The following is a 21,589-nucleotide window of genomic DNA, read 5'->3' on the forward strand; positions in this document are numbered from 1 at the left end:
GAGTTCCCCAGGGCACAAAAAAACTATGCCTATTTATCTTCATTTCAACCTTGCACAGGCGCTAGTAATAATAATGATGACGATAGGAGTGGTATTAATAATGCTCGAGGTATCGGTTAAGTCTTTACTGTGTCCCAAGCACTGTGCTAAAAACAGTGAGCTGCATACAGGATAATCAAACTCTGTCCCATAGAGCACTCACAGTCTAAAGGAGAGGGAAAAGAGGTATTTTATCTCTATTTTAACAATAAGGAGACAGACATAGAAAAGCGAGGTAGCTTGCCTAAGGTCTCACAGCAGCAAGTGGCTGAGCTTAGAACCCAGTTCTTCTGCATCCCAGACCCGAGCTCCATCTACTAGGCTACACTGCTTAAAAAAAGACTTTTCTATCCCCCGTACCTGGAATCACTGTGAGCTTCAAGTCACGTTTAGCAGGAGAAAGGGTTATGTGTTGAAAAATGGTTTGCATTTTATAAACGTAAAAAGGAGGACATGAATCTGGTCCTCGATAATAATGATGGTATTTGTTAAGAGCTTACTATGTGCCAGACACTGTGGTGTGAAAAATCTCCAGCTCTGCTACAGTAGTTCCTTACAGTTAACTAGCGGGTCTAAACTCAACCAGTGATCATGTTGACTAAAGGAAAAACAAATTTCAAATATGTATTTTTTTTTAAATCAGCCTCGAGTTGAGGAACAGGCCATGAAAAAAAAAATCACAGAGCTCCAGAAGTGGAATAAGTAAGAGCTAGCATTTGGATGCCGTGGCATTTGTTTCTGGATGGATCTTGATCATGTTTGACATTCAATTCTAGCCAGGTCTATATTTGGAGCAAGAAAAATCAACACTTGGGACTTGAATAGGGAGGTAGGTCTGGCCAAGCAATCTTTTCTCTGGGGTGGGAGGGGTCTTCCATCCCGAGTGAGTTGTCGGTTTGTGAGATCCTGTGCAAATCGTGCCATTGTCTTCATTCTCAGGAGTCCACTTCGGTCCTGGGCAACTTTTTAGCAAATGAGTCCCAGGAAAAAGAAACCTAGGCCAAGGTTTCTTCCAGGGAATAGGTCAGAGGTAAACCCGGGACACAGCTACGAGCCAGCGACTGACTGTCACTGCCACTCCCAGTAAAAAATTCCCCGGCGCGGCCAGCTGTCGTGAAGTAAGCAACTTTCGCCTTTTTATTCACCCCGCCCTCCTTGCCCTCTCTCGCCCCAAATCTTATCATGCCACCACCCTACTCCTTACCATAACACCCACTCCTGCCAAATTGGCTTCTTACCTATCCCCACCCTTGCCTATTCTATCTGCCTTGTCTTTAACTTTTCCCTCCACACCTCCCGTCTCCATTCCTATCACCTGGCCGCCATCTTTCACACCTCTGTCTGGATCTCTCTCGGTCTCGTGCTCTCTGTCACTCTCACCTTCCTTCCTTCCTTCCTCCCTTCCTCCAGCCCTCCCTCTGCTGCCCTTGTATTTTTTGTTTGGTCTGCAGCTCTTCTCTGCCTCTTTTTCTCTGGCCTTTTCTTCCTGTCTCTTTCTCTGCCTCCTTCGGTGTCTGTCTTTCCTGCGGAGTGGGCCCTGCCTCCTCCAAACCCCCAGAAAATAGTTCCTAAATGAAAGGGGCAGTTTTGTAGACCTTCAGGTGTATATGAAACTCCACGCCTCGATGTCACCAAACTTGGTCAGTTTCTCAAAGGACGCGCTGCTTTTGCTGAGCTATTTTAATTCTCCGTCAACCTGAACATCACTGGAGAGGGTACCAGCCTACGTAATCAGCAGAATTAGCAGCTGGCATTCAGCTGTGTCACTGTTAAAATCGCGTGTGAGGGCTTGCGGTTGCGGGCTGGTACTTCATATTTAAATAACTGGTCCTTTGAAAAACCTCCTGGTCTTACGAAGGCATTCTTATTTTTTGTTTTAAGGGGACTTACTGTGTGTCGAGCACTGTTCTAAGCACTGGGGTAGATACAAGTTAATCTGACCAATACAGGCCCACATGGGGCTCGCCGTCAAGCCCCACGTCGGCCCTTGGGCAAGTCGGGGAGCTGGGATTAGAACCCAAGTCCTCTGGCTGCCGAGCCCATGCTTTATCCACTAAGCCGCACTGCTTCTTATCCTTCTTGGGTGTGTGCGCCTCCAGAATCTAATAATAATAATAATTGTGGTATTTGTTAAGTGCTTACTATATGCAAAGCACTGTTCTAAGCACTGGGGTTAATACAGGGTAATCAGGTTGTCCCATGTGGGGCTCACAGTCTTCATCCCCATTTTCCAGATGAGGGAACTGAGGCCCAGAGAAGCGAAGTGACTTGCCCAAAGTCACACAGCTGACAAGTGGCGGAGCCAGGATTAGAACCCATGACCTCTGACTCCCAAGCCGGGGCTCTTTCCACTGAGCCGCGCTGCTTCTCGTAATCATCGGAATAGAGCACTTCCCATATGACTCTCCATGGATTTCAACGCTCTTTATAGCCCTTGGAGTTGGAAGAGTTTCCCAGTGGAAGCTTGTACGTTGTGAGACCCAAAACAATTAGAAGAAGACTTCCTTGACGTTCCGTCGTCACTCGCCATTAGACGATCGCCGTAGCTTTGCGGAGAGAAAGGGAATCGTCCCCTTGCCTAGTGTTAAAAGCCAGCATTAAAGACTCGGGCTTTTATTGATTTTACTGAATTTTAGCGGGAGAAGAGTATGAACCGGTAAAGCATTTCTCGACGATGTTAGTTCTTCGTGCTTCTCTAAAAGGCTAGATTATTCTGTACAATTAGAATTTAAATCACGTGGGATAGTGAAGACTGTCAAAACGATACAGCTTTATTTTTCAAGATTTAGTATATTTTTCAGTAGATAGTAGTTAAAGTATTTGTTAGGCACTTAGTTCTTAGACCTGGGAAAGAATCCACAGGTGGGAATTAGACCCGATCCGTGTCCTTCAGGGGTGTTGGTGGATAAATAAAAAATCGAATAATGATGTTATCTGTTAAGCGCTTACTGTGTGCCAAGCACTGGGGTAGATACAAGGTAATCAGATTGTCCCAGTGGGGCTCACAGTCTTAATCCCCATTTTACAGATGAGGGAACTGAGGCACAGAAAAGCGAAGTGTCTTGCCTAAGGTCACACAGCAGACAAGTGGCGGAGCTGGGCTTAGAACCCTCGTCCTCTGACTCCCAAGCCCGTGTGAGCCCGTCTTTGGGCGGGGATTGTCTCTATCATAGCCAAATTGTCCATTCCAAGCGCTCAGTACAGTGCTGTGCACATAGTAAGCGCTCGATAAATACTATCGAATGAAGGAAAAAGCAGAACCGACCAAATCAAAAGAAGGAAGATCTACGTGGAAATTCCACCCAGGTTCAACAATTCGTCGTTCTTTTCTGGTTTTAGTCGCCTCAGGGGCCCAGCCAAACTGCCAAGCCGTTGGAATATTAGCATTTCTCTAGAGGTCTGTACGGGATATGGTAGGACCATAAAACATCTGTGAGAGCTTTGACGATTCCTCCTTTCTTTAGGCCCATTAGAAACACATCTGAATTATGTTTGGAAAACATACTCGGTGGTGAGGTTAATCAACTCTGGGGCACCCAATCCTCCCATCAAGTGTCGAAAGCGTTTAGCTAGGGCCCTTCAGAAATCACTGTCAGCTCAGTCGTATAGAGCAAGCCGTGACCGCAGCTGTCGTCTAAAACTTCGTCTGAACCGACACCACCGAAGGATCCTTCTGTTCTCTCTTTAACCTCCCATCCTGACGGTTCCCTCCCCACGACAACCACTTGCAATAAAGCTGTCACCTGCCAATTCCCCTTCCCACGACCACTCGCTTCCATTAAAGCTGTCAACCGAAGTTGCAGTGGGTGGATGTTTCCCGGGGTCCGGAAGGAGGAGGATTCTATTATTCCCTGAAAGGGAGTGCTGTTTGACCTGAAAAATTAACCCTGTAGAGTGGGTTAGAAATATTAGAGGGATAAAGCTGTCACCTGACAGTTCCCTTCCCACGACCGCTCACTTCCATTAACTCACTTCCATATTCATTCCTTCAGTAGTATTTATTGAGCGCTTACTGTGTGCAGAGCACTGTACTAAGAGCTTGGAACGCACAATTCGGCAAGAGATGGAGACAATCCCTTCCCACTGACGGGCTCACAGTCTAATCGGGGGAGGCAGATGGACAAAAACAAGACAACTTAATCGCAGTAAATAGAATCAAGGGATGTACACCTCATTAATAAAATAAATCCATATAGGGATATGGGCGCCAGTATTTCTAACCCACTATACAGGGTTAATTTTTCAGATCACCTTTCAATCGGAGGAATATGCCCCCTTTATAATAATAATAATAATAATGTTGGTATTTGTTAAGCGCTTACTATGTGCAGAGCACTGTTCTAAGCACTGGGGTAGACACAGGGGAATCAGGTTGTCCCATGTGGGGCTCACAGTCTTAATCCCCATTTTACAGATGAGGCACAGAGAAGTTAAGTGACTTACCCACAGTCACACAGCTGACAAGTGGCAGAGCTGGGATTCGAACTCATGAGCCCTGACTCCAAAGCCCGGCTCTTTATCCCTCCTAATGCTCTCAAGAGATCAGAGGTATTCATTGAACCCTTACGGAGCAAAGGAGCACTGTTCTAAGCACTTGGGAGAGTACCGAACAAGGGAGTCGGTAGACCCGCTCCCCGCCCCTAACGAGCTGCCGGTTCTGAGTTCGGTTTATCCTTACAAAGCAAGCGAGACTCCTTTGGTCGTCGGTGACCGTTCTGTCAGATACCACAACTGAGCTAATGCATGCTTCTCGCTTTTCTCTGTTACAAGGCAACCGTGGCAATCTTTTAGGGGATTTGGAAGATTCAAAAATAGCACTTCAAAAGAAGAATTTTGATAATGGCTGCTGTTAACTCCCCCGGCTGATCTCACTTGAAAATCCTGTCAACCTTCTACTGATTTGGAATTGTCTTTGCCAACCGTTTAACTGTTTGGGGAATGTCTGAGTCTGCATTTGTGTAAAACCTATCTTAATACCTTTTAAAGAAAAAATCCACTCTAAGGCATTTAAAATGAACCCTTCGATACCCACTCTCCGGAGAGTTCATCTGCTCCCACGTTTTCCTTTTCCATCATCATCTTAATAATAATTTGGGTATTTGTCACGCGCTTACGATGCGCAAGGCGCTGTACTGAGCGCTGGGGTGGAGACGAGCCAATTAGGTTGGACACAGTCCCCGTCTCAAAAGGGACTCACAGTCTCAATCCTCATTTTCTAAGATGAAGGAAAGAAAATGGCATTAGCCAGGGTGATGACAAAGTCAAGCAAGGGAGCTTTCAATCGCACATGATTTGGAAGGGATTATCTTACCCGCCAACCTCACACACATCAGTAAGAAGGCTCACTGTCCGATAGCATCGCCTCCGAACACGGTTACATCCGACTCTCCCTCCTACTTGGACTGCGAGCTCGTGTGGAACCTGATTATCTCGAATCTACCCCAGCGCTTAGTACAGTGCTTGGCACATAGTAAGCACAGGATAAAAACCATTATTTGAACATTGTTAAATGGTGAAACAGTAAATGACACCGTGTGTATATACACGATATTTAACATTTACACACACACACCTACTTGAAAAGAACTTTATCAGAATCACAAACAACAAGGTCCCGTAACAGAGCCGATTTCCTAGCGCTTGAAGCTATCAACACAGCTGTGGGGGATCATGTGAGCAGAATGGATGATGGTAACATCCCCAAACAGCTGGTGCACGCTGAGCCGAAATGAGACCAAAGGCTGGAGGGCGGAAGAGATGTTTTAAGGAAACGTGAGAAGCACCGTGGCCTGGTGGGGAGAACACCGACCTGGAAGTCGGAGGATGTGGGTTCGAACCTGCCACTTGGCCGCCGTGTGCCCCTGGGCAAGTCGCTTGAATTGTTCCTCAGTTTCCTCATCTGTAAAGTGGGGATTAAATACCTGTTCTCCCTCCTACTTAGAGGGTGAGCCCCGGGTAGGACAGGGACTGTGTCCAATCTGATTCACTTTTATCTGCCCTAGCTCTTAGGACAGTGCTTAGGACACTGTCTAATGACAATCCTTGACCTGGTATTTGGTGTTTCCTTAATAATGATTGTGTCTGTGAAGTGCTTATTTTGTGCCGAGCACCGTTCTGAGCACTGGGGTGGATACGAGGTCATCAGTTTGTCCCACGTGGGGCTGGTGGTCTTAATCCCCATTTTGCAGATGAGGTGATTGAGGCCCAGAGAAGTGAAGTGACTTGCCCCAAGTCACCCAGCTGACAAGCTGCAGAGGGGGAATTAGAACCCACGACCTCCGACTCCCAAGCCCGGGCCCTGTGGTACTCTCTCAACCGCTTAGTACGACGCTTCACACCCAGGAAGGGCTCAATAAATACGATTAAATGAATGAATGAACGAATTTACTGGGTGCAGAGCACTGTATTAAACGTTTGGTAAAGTACAATATATCAGATTCGGGAGACACGTTCCCTGGCCACAGTCTGGAGGGGAGGCAGGCATTAAAATGAATTACGGTAGAGCCTTTCAGACTGCAGTGGGGAAAGAAAGGAACTCATCTTCCTTGTAGACGTCATGAATAGTTACCGCCATCAACATCATCACGGTATTTGTTAAGCGCTTACTACGTGCCGAGCACTCTTCCAAGCGCTGCGTAGATACAAGGTTATCAGGTTGTGCCCCAGTCTTAAAAGCAGTGTGAAGCAGCGCGGCTCAGCGGAAAGAGCCCGGGCTTGGGAGTCAGAGGTCATGGGTTCAAATCCCAGCCCCTCCACTTGTCAGCTGTGTGACTTTGAGCAAGTCACTTCACTTCTCTGAGCCTCAGTGACCTCATCTGGAAAATGGGGATTAAGACGGTGAGCCCCACGCGGGACAACCCGATCACCTTATCCCCCCCAGCGCTTTGCACATAGTTAGCGCTTAACAAATACCGAGTTCTTTTAATTTTTTTAAATTTATCTCAGTTTCACAGATGAGGTAACCGAGGCCCCGAGGACTAGGAGACGAGAAGACGAGAGTGAAAATAGGGCTAGGCACTGCAAAGAAGGGCAGCCCAAGGAGGTCTTCCTGTGCCAGCCCAACGAGGTGGAAACTGGATCTTCCTCTGAGCTTACTTCCAGTTCATTATCAACGGTGAGGCTCTGATTTCCACAGGGCAGACACACCAATCAGTGATTGCTTTCCAGGCGGGGGGTGGTGGTTCAAAAATGGGTACGATTCAGTTGGGGCTGGGCCTTGAAGTTGGCAGAGCCAAGCAGGGCCTGGGAAAGAGTCAGAAATCAGGAGTTGGCGGGAGCTTGGACAGCCGTTTGGAGGAGAAAGAAGGGAGGGTGTTTCTAAAACACACCCCTGTCTTCCTTTCTCTTTCTTTAGCCTAGGTGTCTTGCTTGCCGGCTGAAATTAAGGCTCTTGATTAAGCAACCCACTGTGTGTGTTTACATCCTCCCTCTTAGCGGAGGAACTGAACCCAACCCTCGCTCAGCCCAGTAAAGCCATATTGGCTGACGGCTATTCGGGAGCTAATCATCCAAACTTCCCACTTCACTTCCTGCCCCTCTTTGGTCGTGTCGCTCCCCGCCGTCGTCTCCGACGGGGAATCCGTTTGAACAGGATGTGGAAATGAAATTGCGTCCAACGGTGGTACCCACTGAGAGCTCAGGGTGAACTCTGGAAGCTCACTTCCTCCAGGAGGCCTTCCCAGACTGAGCTTCTTCCTCTGCTCCGCCTCCCCTCCCCATCGCCCCGACTCCCTCCCTCTGCTCTACCCCCCGCCCCGCAGCACTTGTGTATATAGCTACATATCAATTACTCTAATGAGCGATGCGTATATATCTATAATTCCATTTATGTATATTGATGCCATCGATGCCTGATACTTGTTTCGTTTCGTTGCCCGTCTCCCCGCTTCTAGACTGCGAGCCCGTTGCCGGGTAGGGATTGTCCCTACCTGTTGCCGAATTGTACTCTCCGAGCGCTTGGTACGGCGCTCTGCGCACAGTAAGCGCTCCGGAAATAAGATCGAGTGAATTGAATGAATGAGCACTGTAATAATAACAATATTTATTGAGCATGTATTGTGAGCTCTCTATTAAGTGCTTGGCAGAATCAAAGGATCCAGTTTTATTCATGAAAGGTTGAGTTGGGAGGAGATGGAAATTATAGGCTAAAGTGGAGTTTGGGGATTATCTGTCGGTTTCATTTATCCGTGCCGATCCAGTCCCTTGTTAGCCTGCATAATTGAGGGAAGGGGAGGGTGAAAGCGTGGCTCAGTGGAAAGAGGCCGGGCTTGGGAGTCAGAGGTCATGGGTTCGGATCCCAGCTCTGCCTCTTGTCAGCTGGGGGACTGTGGGCAAGTCACTTCACTTCTCTGTGCCTCAGTTACCTCATCTGCAAAATAAAGATGAAGACCGTGAGCCTCACGTGGGACAACCCGATTACCCTGTATCTACCCCAGCGCTTAGAACAGTGCTCTGCACCTAGTAAGCGCTTAACAAATACCAACATCATTATTATTATGATTAAAGCTCTGAGATGATCATCTCTTTGAGGGTGTTCGTGGCCGTAAACCTTCCTACTGGATTGAGAGCCCTTTTTTTTTTTAAATTATGAAAGGGGGGCTCAGGCAGGGAAGGCCTCTCGGAGGAGATGGGCCTTCGATAAGGCCTCGAAGGGCGGGAGAGTCGTTGTCTGGCGGATTCGAGGAGGGAGGGCGTTCCAGGCCAGAGGCGGGACGTAGGCGAGGGGTCGGCGGCGAGATAGACGAGGTTCCACGAGAAGGTTGGCATTAGAGGAGTGAAGTGGGTGGGCTGGGGGCTGTAGTGGGAGAGGAGCGAGGTGTTCTCGGCACACAGTAAGTGTTCAGTAAATACCGTTGATGAATTAATAAACCTCAGGGCCGAGAGTGTGACCAAACTAAGAAAAAAGCAGGGTGCTTAGGAAAGCCTGGAGCAGTCAGGCGGGCACTTTTTTTTAGCTCTGGTGAGCACCCAAGCAATCGCACACAGACACACACCCTTCCACGCTGAGAAGCAGCGTGACTCAGTGGAAAGAGCCCGGGCTTGGGAGTCGGAGGTTGTGGGTTCTAATCCCGGCTCCGCCGCTTGTCGGCTGGGTGACTTTGGGCAAGTCATTTCGCTTCTCTGGGCCTCAGTTATCTGTAAAATGGGGATGAAGACTGTGAGCCCCTCGTGGGACAAGGGACGACCTGATTACCTTGTATCTCCCCCAGGCACTTAGAACAGTGCTTGGCACGTAATCTATTAGAGAAGCAGCGTGGCTCAGTGGAAAGAGCACGGGCTGGGGAGTCAGAGGTCATGGGTTCAAATCCCGGCTCCGCCGCTTGTCAGCTATGTGACTTTGGGGAAGTCACTTCACTTCTCTGGGCCTCAGTTACCTCATCTGTAAAATGGGGATGACGACTGTGAGCCCCACATGGGACAACCTGATTACCCTGTACCTCCCCCAGGGCTTAGAACAGTGCTTTGCACATAGTAAGCCCTTAACAAATGCCATCATCATTATTCTTTCTTCCCTCACAATCATGACGATCGACATAACTGCAATAAAATGAAAACAAGAGCCTTCGGTTGTATAATTTGATACGTTGGTCACTCGGTCGTATTTATTAAGCACTTACTTTGTGCACAGCACTGTACCTGATGACCCTGTATCTCCCCCAGCGCTTAGAACAGTGCTCGGCACATAGTAAGCGCTTAACAAATACCAACATTATTATTACTACAAAGCGCTTGGGAGAGCACAGTATAACCAACAGACTCGTTCCCTGCCCACAGTGAGCTAACAGTCCAGTGAGGTTACAGAACAGATTTGAAAAATGGAAAGGATATACGATTCAAGAAAATTACGTCTCTTTGAAGAAATGTTTCTGTGTGAGGAGACGGGCATCTCTGGCCTTGCGTTGTCTTTGGGGTTCGTGTCCCGTCAGGGCATCGGCCCATGACATGGAGGTGTTTTAAATACCAAATGAAAGGAAAAAAAGGTAATAAATCGAGGGTTTCAGTGACTGAGAGTAAATCGGCTCGCCTCTTACCCAAACTGGATAACGGGTGGAATAAACAGTGATGCTTTTAGGCCTCAGAACTTTATAAAAATGCTAAATCTGAAGGCGCCTATTCACAGAAGGTATCTATGCTTTGGGGAGAAATTTGTGGTGACATAATAATAGCAGTGTTGTTATAACAGGCGGACTGTACTAGGTGCTTGGGAAGCGTAGAATGAACAAGTGGCGTGTTCCCACCTCACGAGACGATTACAATCTAACGTGGAAGAGAAAAACAAAAATATATACCTATGAGACTGTCAAAAAGTGAGAAGCAGCGTGGCCCAGTGGAAAGAGCACAGGCCTGGGAGTCAGAGGAGTTGGGTTCGAATCCCAGCTCGGCCACTTGTCGGCTGTATGAACTCGAACAAGTCGCTACTTCTCTGTACCTCAGTTACCTCATCTGGAAAATGGGGATTAAGACTGTGAGCCCCATGTGGGACGGGGACTGTGTCCAACCTGATATTGTATCTACCCCAGTGCTTAGTATGTTGCCTACCGCGTAGTAAGTGCTTAACAAACGCCATATAAATTAAATACATTGAGTGCAGAAATACCCAGGAGTGCAAAGAGAACAAAGTTAAAACGTTCAGATCCATAATAATAATAATAATTGTGTCATTTAAGCCCCGACTACGTGCCAGGCGCTGAACTAAATGCTGAGGTGGATACACGCAAATCAGGTTGGACGCAGTCCCTGTCCTAAATGGGGCTCACACTCTCAATCCCCATTTTATAGCTGAGATAACTGAGGTACAGAGTAGTGAAGTGACATGCCCAAGGTCACGCAGAAGACAAGTGACGGAGCCGAGATCAGAACCCATGATCTTCTGACTCCCAGGCCCTTGTTCTTTTCACTATGCCACGCTGCTTCTCTAGTAAAATTTTCATTAAAATAGCGCAAATATTTTATACCTGGTTGTTCTAGCAAAGAATATAAATGTAGAGAACTCAATAAAGAATGTCTGAGGTAGAATCTTTTCAGACAAAGGAGTTTTAGTGGTATTTATCGAGAGCTTAGAGTACAGTACAACATAGTCGGTAGGCAAGAAATGATCTTAAATGATATCTACCCTTCAAATGGAAACGATTTGAAGTATTAAATTGTGGGAAGTGGAAGAGAATGGGTGGGATGGAAAAAAATAGATATAATTCCATTAACTCCTTTTTAAAAAATAAATAAAAACAAGGAAATTAAATAGAAACAAAGAAATGATGAGAACACCCTTCTTAATATCATTTTCCTATTCCTTTGGGATCTTGGATTAGAGACAGCATTTTCCAAAAGTTGAAGCCCAGCACTGAGACACAGGAATTTCCAAATCCTATATTAATCCTAGCACTGTTACTGGCTTTCTAAGTGGTCTCCAGTCAGTTTCTTAACACCAGCCATCCTTTTCCCGGCTTCTTTCAGTCTCTACTTCCTCATCGGTATAAAAAGATGTTATATCTCCCCCAGGGCACTATGTGCTCCTTATGGATAGGGAATTTGTCCGTTGATTGTTATATTGCACTCTCCCAAGTGCATAATACAGTGATCTGCACACAGTAAGTGCTCAGTAAATACGATTGAATGAGTGAATAGATGAAGTGTGGAAGAAACAATTCTGAATTTTAGAAAAGACTTTTAAGTTGATCTCCTGGCATGGATTATAATTTTAAAATTGCAAAACTCCACACCTTTACAGGACCCGTAAGTGATTTTAGGAATAAGGAGGTGGTGATGATGACGACGATAACGATGATGATGAGAAGCATCGTGGCCTAGTGGGTAGAGCACAGGCCTGAGAGTCTGAAGGAGCTGGGTCCTGCCACTTGTCCACTGCGTGACCTTGGACAAGTCACTTCACTTCTCTGGGCCCCAGTTACCTCATCTGGAAAATGGGGGTTGAGACTGTGAGCCCCACGTGGGATGGCCTGATTAACACGTGTCTACCCCAGCGCTTAGAATAGTGCTTGGCACAGAGTAAGTGTTTAACAGATTCCATTGTTATTATTATTATTACAGCCTCAGTGACTGCAAGGGTTTGTAACTGTTAACAGGAGTCACTGGGCATCAATCAATCAATCAATCAATGGTATTCATTGATGACTTATGGTGTGCAGAACGCTGTAAAGCCCCTCTTTTCCTCTTCTCCCACTCCCTTCCATGTCGCCCTGACTTGCTCCCTTTATTTATTCATCCCCCCTCCCAGCCCCACAGCACTTATGTATAGACTGTCATTTATTTATATTAAAGTCTGTCTCCCCTTATACACCATAAACTTGTTGTGGGTGGGGAATGTGTCAGTTTATTGTTATATTATAATAATAATGAATAATGTTGGTATTTGTTAAGCGCTTACTATATGCAGAGCACTGTTCGAAGCGCTGGGGTAGATACAGGGTCATCAGGTTGTCCCATGTGAGGCTCACAGTCTTCATCCCCATTTTGCAGATGAGGCCCAGAGAAGTTAACTGAGGTCCAGAGAAGTTAAATGACTTGCCCACAGTCACACAGCTGACAATGGCAGAGCAGGGATTCGAACCCATGATCTCTGACTCCCAAGCCCGGGCTCTTTCCACTGAGCCACGCTGCTTCTCACTCAAGCGCTCAGTACGGTGTTCTTCACACAGTAGAGAAACAGCAGGTCCAGTGGCTAGAGCCCGGGTCTGGGAGTCAGAAGGTCATGGGTTCCAATCCCCGCTCTGCCGCTTGTCTGCTGTGTGCCCTTAGCCAAGACACTTCACTTCTCTGTGCCTCAGTTACCTCATCTGTAAAATGAGGATTTGAGACTGTGATCCCCACCTGGGTCATGGACTGCATCCAACCTGATTTGCTTGAATCCACACCAGGGCTTAGTACAGTGCTTGGCACATAGTAAGCACTAAACAACTACCAGAATAGAGAAGCCACTTGGAAAGAGCTTGGATTTGGGAGTCAGAGGTCGTGGGTTCTAATCCTGGCTCCGCCACTTGTCTGCTGTGTGACTTTGGGCCAGTAACTTCACTTCTCTGGGCCTCAGGTGCTTCGTCTATAAAATGGGCATTAAGACAGTGAGTTCCAGCTGGGACAACCTCATTACCTTGTATCTACCCCAGCGCTTAGAACAGTGCTTGGCACATAGTAAGCGCTTAACAAATACCATCAGTATTATTATCACTAAGCCCTCATTTCTTGCATTTATGGAGCATTTACTGGGTACGGAGCTCTGTACTAAGTGCTTAGAGAGTCCAATATATCAGACACGGTCTCTGCCCGTGGTGAGCTTAGAGTCTAGATGGGGATGAGCGGACAATACGAAAAGTATTTACAAGTTGTGGGAGGAAGAGGAAAGGCCAGGATTTCACGGAAAATCACGTGGAAGTACCGGGATGACTTCCCCCATCGGGAATGGAACGCTAGTAATGATAATAATAATAGTGGTATCTGTTACGCACTTACTATGTGCCAAGCACTGTTCTAAGCTCTGTGGTAGCTACAAGGTAATCAGGTTAGATTCGGTCCCTGACCCGCATGGGGCTCACGGTCTTCATCCCCATTTGACAGAAGAGGGAACTGAGGCTCAGAGAAGGGAAGTTAAAGTTATTTTGTTAATTAAATGTACATCGGCTCGATTCTATTTAGTTGCCATTGTTTTTACGAGATGTTCTTCCCCTTGACTCTATTTATTGCCATTGTTCTCGTCTGTCCGTCTCCCCCGATTAGACTGTAAGCCCGTCAAAGGGCAGGGACTGAATCTATCTGTTGCCGACTTGTTCATTCCAAGCGCTCAGTACAGTGCTCTGCACATAGTAAGCGCTCAATAAATACTACTGAATGAATGAAAGGAAGCGAGTTGCCCAAGGTCACAACCGGATCTGGCTGTGGCCTTAAGTCCCGCGCCCGGAGAGAGCGGTCACGCGTCCAGGAAGAGCAGACCTGAGGCCCAGCCGGTGCGAGCAGCCCCTTGGAGCCCAGTGTGGACGCCGGCTCCGATCCCCGGCCGCACCTGGGGGCGACGGGGAGCCGTGGGAAGAGCGTGCCAAAGCATCCCCTTATTTTCCCTGGAGAAACTTCTTCTCAGATGCCATTTTTGGGAAAAAGGAGCCCTCCTGAGAGCGAGCATTTACCGGGAATGGAGTAGGCTCTTCCCGGGCGGGGATGGCGGGGCGTCTACATCTGTTGTTCTTGTGGGACTTCTGATCTGCGGTCCCAAATCCGCCATCCGGATATTCTAGAGAGGGGCCGTGCTCTGCTTCATCAACACCGCTCGCCAAGAATGCCCGTGTGGGGATCATCCGCCCTGGTTCCTCTCCTTCCTCTCCTCCTCTCCCCGCTCCCACCAGGCCGGAAGCACGAGGCCTGCGACCCAGGTCCGTGGCGTAGTGGAGGAGGGAGCGTGGACCTGGGAGTCGGAAGGTCATGGGTTCTAATCCGGCCCTGCCACTCGTATGCTCTGTGGCCTTGGGTAAGTCACTTCACTGGCCTGGAACGCTCTGAGCTCTTCACTCCTTCAAAGCCCCACTGAAGGCGCACCTCCTCCAAGAGGCCTTCCCGGACTAAGCCCCCTTTTCCTCAGCTCCCCCGCCCTTCCGCGTCACTTCGACTTGATCCCTTTGCCCCTCCCCCCCCCGCCCCACAGCACTTATGTATATATGTGTATCTCTGTAATTCATTCATTCATTCTGTAGTATTTATTGAGCGCTTACTATGTGCAGAGCAGCGTACGAAGCGCTTGGAATGTAGAATTCGGCAACAGAGACGATCCCTGCCCAATGACGGACTCACAGTCTAATGGGGGAGACAGACGGCAGAGCAAAAAAGAATGAAACAAAAACAAGACAACGTTATCACGATAACTAGAATCAAGGGGATGTACACCTCATTAACAAAATAAATAGGGTAATAAATAATATCTACAAATGAGCACAGTGCTGAGGGGAAGGAGGGAGGGGGAGGAGCAGAGGATGGGGTGGGGAGGGAAAGGAAGGGGGAGCAGAGGGAAAATTCTATTTTATAAATTCTATTTATTTATATCGATGCCTGTTTACTTGTTTTGATGTGTATATCTCTGTCATTCTAATTATTTATAGTGATGCCCCTTTACTTGTTTTGATGTCTGTCTCCCCCCTTCTAGACTGCTGTGTGGTGTTGGGCAAGCCACTTCCCATCTCTGGGCCTCAGTTACCTCATCTGGAAAACGGGGATGAAGACCCTGAGCCCCATGCGGGACAGGGACTGTTTCCAACCCGATTTGCTTGTAGCCATTACAGTAAGCACATAGTAAGCGCTTAACAAACACCACAATTATTAGTATTGACCCCCCGAGCCCGTCACTAAGGACCATATCCACCTCCCCGTACACAGAAACAGACATTTCTTCCAGCTCGGCAGGGGGCTCGCCGTGGTTCCCCCCGCTTTGGAAAGCCTGGGTCCTCTCCCACACTTGGCCAGCGTATTTTTGTGTAGTTACAAACCTTACCACGGCTGGTCTCATTTAGTAGGCGTTCCAGCTGAGCTCTCAGGACGTGACCGAATTGGCCGCTTGCCACTTGGCTCGAGAGTCACTCCCTTCCCTCTCGATTTCTCAGTTAATGACTTCTCAACATTTTACCAATAACTGACAAAACCGCTCATTAGTGTCGGGAAAAAAATCAGAGCTCCCGTGATGGAGCCCTTCATCCGACGGCTGGAAGGCAGGGCGTCTTCGTAGCCAAGAATTTGGGCCCTGTCAAGATTTCAAACCTGGCGACGTCGGGATGCGTCCGGGTTCCGACGGACAGGATGAGGGGAAGTGAAGAGCCAGCATTCAGTCTGGTTTTTCGGAACTTCAGCTAGCGGTGATTTCGGCACGATTGATGCTTTGCTAGAAAATGATCGTACCCTTTTAACGGCTATTTTGGATGCTGCCCCTGGAGTGTGCGTTAAGCTGTACTTGTGAGTTAGACCTAATGTTTGGATGGTTCTATATAATTAACTTACAAAAGCTTAATCACGGAATTACCGTGTCTGAAGAGAGAAAGCCGAGCGAAAACGTAAGCGGCCAGATTGTTCTCCCCGCATGCCCTCGACCGGCGGCAAAGCGGGAAATAAAATATTGTGGCGTTTACCGCGAACCTGTTAAGGCAGATTCTACCGCCCCAGCACTGAATAGTTTTTATTTTTGGTGTTTGGTGTTGTGAAATCGTAGCTGGGTTTTTGTGATAGGGCTATGTAATAATAATGATGATGATGATGGTACTTGTTAAGCGCTTACTACGTGCCAAGCGCCGATCTAAGCAGTGGGGCAGATACAGATTAACCAGGTTGGATTTAGTCCCCGCCCCACACTGGGCTCACACTCTTAAGCCCCATTTTTTTGCAGGTGAGGTAACCGAGGCACAGATGAGTGAAGTAACCGGCCCAAGGTCACACAGCAGACAATTGGTGGAACTGGGATTAGAACCCATGACCTTCTGGCTCCCAGGCCCATGCTCTATCCACTACATCATGCTGCCATATCAAGTCTCGCCAAAGAGATGTGAACAGTGGCCCAAAATTGAGTAATCCTCAGTGAGAGATTTCCTTTTAGCTAAAAATAGCTTATTATTATTGTTATTTGGAGGTATGTGTTAAGCTCTTACTTTGCGTCGAGGTCCGTTCTAAGCCCTGGGATAGATGCGGGTTCATCGGGTCAGACACAGTCTCCGCCCCACGTGGGGCTCACGGTCTAAGTAGGGGGGAGAAGGGGTATTGAATCCTCAATTTACTCCACTCTGGCTCTTTGAAAAGGAGGCTCTGCCATCATTTTTTAAAAACTAATTACGAGATAGAAAGCGTTGGTGTAAAAAGGAATTTTTGCTGGGTTCTTCACCAACACCTTAATAATTCAACCACCACCCAGTTCACTTTTAAAACCCATAGTTCCGATGAGCCGTTCAATCTTCCAGGCATTTCCTCGCCAGTGGGTTTCTGCGTTTTCAGCTTCTGACAGATACCTTGTCTTCATCATTAGCATCAGCTCTTCAGATACTCGGCCCTTCTCCCCCCTCACGCTGCTCTCCGAGGACGGACGCCATCCCGTCACTTGGAGGATGGGGGGTGGTGAACTTGGAATGGGCCGAGGCTTCCAGGCAGTGCTTCCAATCGATCAATGAATTTATCAGTGGGAATTGTTGACTTTGTGCGGAGCGCCGTATCAAGTGCGTGGAAGCTGGCGACAGAATGAATAGGCGTCTTCAAAGAGTTTACAGTCTAGTGGGAGAGGCAGACGGGAAACTAAATTATAGGTAGAGGAAGTAACCAAATATAAAGATAAGTGCTGTGTTTCTCCCTTTCTCTCCCGCAAACTCTCAGTGACCTTTGAGCTTTCTTAGCGAGCTCCCATCTTAGTTAGTCCTGAAACTCAGCAGAGGGGATGAGTCGTTTAGACTGTGAGCCCGTCATAGGGCAGGGATCGCTCTAACTGTTGCCAAACTGTACATTCCAAGGGCTTAGTACAGTGCTCTGCACATAGTAAGCGCTCAATAAATACTATCGAATGAATGAATGAATGAATGAGTCCATGACGGGGAAGAAATGAGCCTTTGACATGGCCCAGCGCCCAAGAGGGGTGGAAGGAATCCCCTCTCCACCTCTTCAGAGTGCTCCGTCGGGTCATCTTGGGTGGCCCTCACTGATAATAATAATTCCTTATCATTATTATGGTATCTGTTAGGCGCTCACTTTGTGCCGAGTGCTGTTGTAAGCACTGGGGTAGATACAGGGTAATCAGGTCGTCCCATGTGAGGCTCACAGTTTTAATCCTCATTTTACAGATGAGGGTACTGAGGCACAGAGAAGATAAGGGGCTTGCCCAAGGTCACATAGCAGACAAGTAATAATAATAATAATAATAACATTGGTACTTGTTAAGCGCTTACTATGTGCCGAGCACCGTTCTAAGTGCTGGGGTAGATATAAGGTAATTAGGTTGTTCCACGTGGGGCTCACAGTCTTAATCCCCATTTTACAGATGAGGTAACTGAGGCACAGAGAAGTGAAGTGACTTGCCCAGAGTCATCCAGCTGACAAGTGGCAGAGGCGGGATTAGAACCCATGACCTCTGACTCCCAAGCCCGGGCCTTTGCCACTAGGCCAAGCTGCTTCGCATGATGTCCCAGTTCTCGTTACAGTGCTTCGCACACAGTAAGCATTTAATAAATATTACAACTACTAGTGCCTAAAAAGATATTTAGTCCTCAAAAATTGGAGGGGCGGGAGGTGGGAAATCACTCAGGGGAGGAAATTGTGCGAGTTAATACGGTAGTTTATGACTTTGCGGTCCCAGAAGGGAATTTCTGGTAGAAAGTTCATTCTGCAGTCTGATTTCTAGTCAGAATTTAAATATTTTCTGATATAGAAGCAAGAAAAAAACACATGACTATGTAATGTAAGCTACAATATTGCATTTCCTTGAGAAGCTCTGCCCGCTGAGGAACGGCATTTAAAATTCTGTTCTCCCAAGCTTAAAAAGCTTGTCGTGGCTTGTCCACTTCACTCCACCCTGGAGAAAATTTGTAATTTCTAGATCTTTCAAGATACCAAACAGGTTAGTCAGAGGATTTCCATAGTTAATAATAACAATGGTATTTGTTAAGCGGTCACTATGTGCCAAGCACTGTTCCAAGCACTCAATTTTAGGTAAAATGGGTCAGAAGTGTCGCATCCTGGGAGCAGTTCAGCACTTTTGGACGTCGAATGAAATCTTTCTTGCAGCAAGTTTCCATTTTGTGCTCTAGGATTAAAGTGATTTACTCAAATCCTTTAGTACTCCTGTCATATCGCAGCTTCCAAAGTGACTTCACCTAGGCAAGGGCAGAATCCAGCTCAGTGAACGAACCCAGCTAAGGGTCAGTTAGGGCTTACTATTTATCATTTCATTTCCTCTCATGCTCACCTACTCTCTGTGTATTATTCGATCGTATTTATTGAGCGCTAACTATTGGCAGAGTGTTAGATGCACTTACTTAGCCCGCTTACTCAAGTACCTAGAAAGAGAAGCAAAAAGGAGCCCTCCACCAATCCAGACTGTGAAAAGCAATAAAGGAAATGGAAATTTGGCCAGAATCAAAAACAGAAACTTTGCCAAATCAATCACTAAACCCATCCTATTTATTGAGTGCTTACTTTGTGCAGCACGCTACACTAAGCACTTGGCCGAGTGCAGTATAACAGAATCGGTAGACACGTTACCCACTCACAACGAGCTAACATTCATTCATCCATTCAATCGTATTTATTAAGCGCTGTGTGCAGAGCACTGTACTAAGCACTTGGGAGCGTGCAATACAACAGAATTTGTCGACACTTTCTCTGCCCACAGTGAGCTTACCGGTCTAGATGGGGAAACAGACGTAAAATAAATAAATGACAGATATACCGGGGGGCTGAGGGTGGATAAAAGGGGCAAATCCAGCGTGAGGGTGACGCAGAAGGGAGTGGGAGAAGAGGAAATGAGGGCTTAGTCGGGGAGGGCCTCCTGGAGAAATTGTTTTTTTAAGAAGGCTTTGAAGGTGGGGAGAGCGATCACGTTGGATATGAAGAGGAAGGGTATTGCGGGCTAGAGGCAGGAGGTGGGTGAGAGGTTGGTGACGAGATAGACAAGATCGAGATTGGGTGAGTAGGTTGGCACTGGAGGAGTGAAGCGGGCAGGCTGGGTTCTAGAAGGAGCGGGCAAGGTGACGGAGGGCTTTAAAATCTATAGCAAGAGGATTCAGTTTGATGCGGAGGTGGATGGGCCAACACTGACCGTACTTGCGGAGCGGGGAATCACGGGCTGAACGGTTTTGTAGAAAAACGATCCGGGCAGCGGAGTGAAGTATCGACTGGAGTGGGGAGAGACAGGAGGCTGGGAGGTCGGCAAGGAGGCGGCTACAGTAACCGAGGCAGGATGGGATAAGTGCTTAGATTTATGAAGCAGCAGTTTGGATGGAGAGAAAAGGGCGGATTTTAGCGATGTCGTGAAGGTTGAACAGAAAGGATTTGGTGACAGATTGAATATGTGGATTGAATGAGAGAGATGAGTTGAGGAAAAATGCCAAGGTCACGGGCTTGTTACGCAGGGAGTGACGCAGCAATGGAAAAGTCAGGGGCGGGCAGGGTTTCCGTTGGAAGATGAGGGGTTCACTTCTGGACATGTTAAATTTGAGGTGTAGGCAGGACATCCGAGTAGAGATGTTCTGAAGGCGGGAGGAAATGTGAGATGCGGAGAAGGAGAGAGGTCAGGGTCGGAGATGTAGAACTGGGAACCATCCACCTAGAGATGGTAGTTGAAGCTGTGGGAGTAAATTGAATGAATGAATGAATGAGTGAATGAATGAATAAATAAATGAGTTCTCCTAGGGGACCCAGAACTGAGCCTTGAGGTTCTCCCACAGTTAGGGGAGTCCTTTGAAGAATTAGAAAACTTTTATCACTCACGTCAGCTAGCAAATCATATTTTAATCGGAAGGATTCAGTTGAAAAAATACAGAAAGGAAATTCAAATGGAGATTTAAAACCACAAACGAAAATTTAAACTAAAAAAACCCTCAGATTCGTCCCCGGTCCCCGCTCCCTCGCCCATCTTCCTCTGCACGTATGTGGGAGGCGGAGGGCCTCGATGAATATTGCGGAATGATTTGACTGGTCTCTTACCTCTCTGGCCACTACCTTTCAGTTTCTTTCGCTGGCTCGTCGTCTGCCGCCCTCTCCATCCCTTATAGCTCTAAATCTATCTCTTTCTCATCTCCCTTCACACTCACTCCCTTGGGAAACACAACCGCTCCTATGGCTTCAACTCCTGCCTCTGTGCAGATGACTCCCAAATCTGTCTCACTCTCCCTGACCTCTCTCCCTCCATTCTGCGTTTTCTGCAGCTTCCAGGATACCTCTGCCCACCACAAGGTCTTATGTCCGAAACTGAACTCCTCATCTTCCCTCCCAAATCCTGTCTTCCACAGAACTTTGCCATCGTAGCCGACAAACTCTCTCCATTTCCCAAGCCCGTAGCCTTGGCATTCTCTGTGATTCTTCCCTCCCTTTCAACCCCCGTGTTCAGCCTGTGGTTAAATCCTGTCATTTTTTTCCTCCAAAATATTTCTGAGACCAGTCCCTTCCTCTTCATCCAAACAGCCACCTCAGTGATCCAGGGACATGTCATATCCTGACTACTTTATCATCCTCCTCGCAGGTTTCCTGCTTCCAGCCTCTCCCCTCTCCGGTCCAAACTTCAGCCTGCTGCCATGCGAGAGAGGAGAACACGGGCCTGGGCGTCAGGTCATGGGTTCCCAGTCCAGCTCCGCCACTTGTCTGCTGTGTGACCTTAGGTGAGGCACTTCACTTCTCTGTGTCTCAGTTACTTCATCCGTAAAATGGGGATTGAGAATGTGGGCCCTATGTGGGACAGGGACTGTGTCTAACCCAATTAGCCTCTATCCACCTCACTGCTCAGTACGGTGAGCGCTTAACAAATACCAGAATTATGATGAGGTTGGTGATGATGATGATAAGGATCCTAATTCATCATTCTGCAAGTGTCTCCCCACCG

At 47.5% G+C, this 21,589-nt stretch overlaps 1 long non-coding RNA gene across 1 annotated transcript; it reads left to right on the top strand.

The window, feature by feature from the left end:
- Window positions 1-686: 686 nt before the first annotated feature.
- On the top strand, window positions 687-21,367 carry LOC120639046. Its single transcript, XR_005661193.1, has 4 exons — window positions 687-868; window positions 979-1,157; window positions 6,985-7,153; window positions 21,233-21,367. It is a non-coding gene; the product is annotated as an uncharacterized LOC120639046 (long non-coding RNA).
- Window positions 21,368-21,589: the final 222 nt, after the last annotated feature.

This window comes from Ornithorhynchus anatinus, chromosome 20, assembly GCF_004115215.2.
Source record: "Ornithorhynchus anatinus isolate Pmale09 chromosome 20, mOrnAna1.pri.v4, whole genome shotgun sequence".
NCBI classification, from domain to species: domain Eukaryota; kingdom Metazoa; phylum Chordata; class Mammalia; order Monotremata; family Ornithorhynchidae; genus Ornithorhynchus; species Ornithorhynchus anatinus.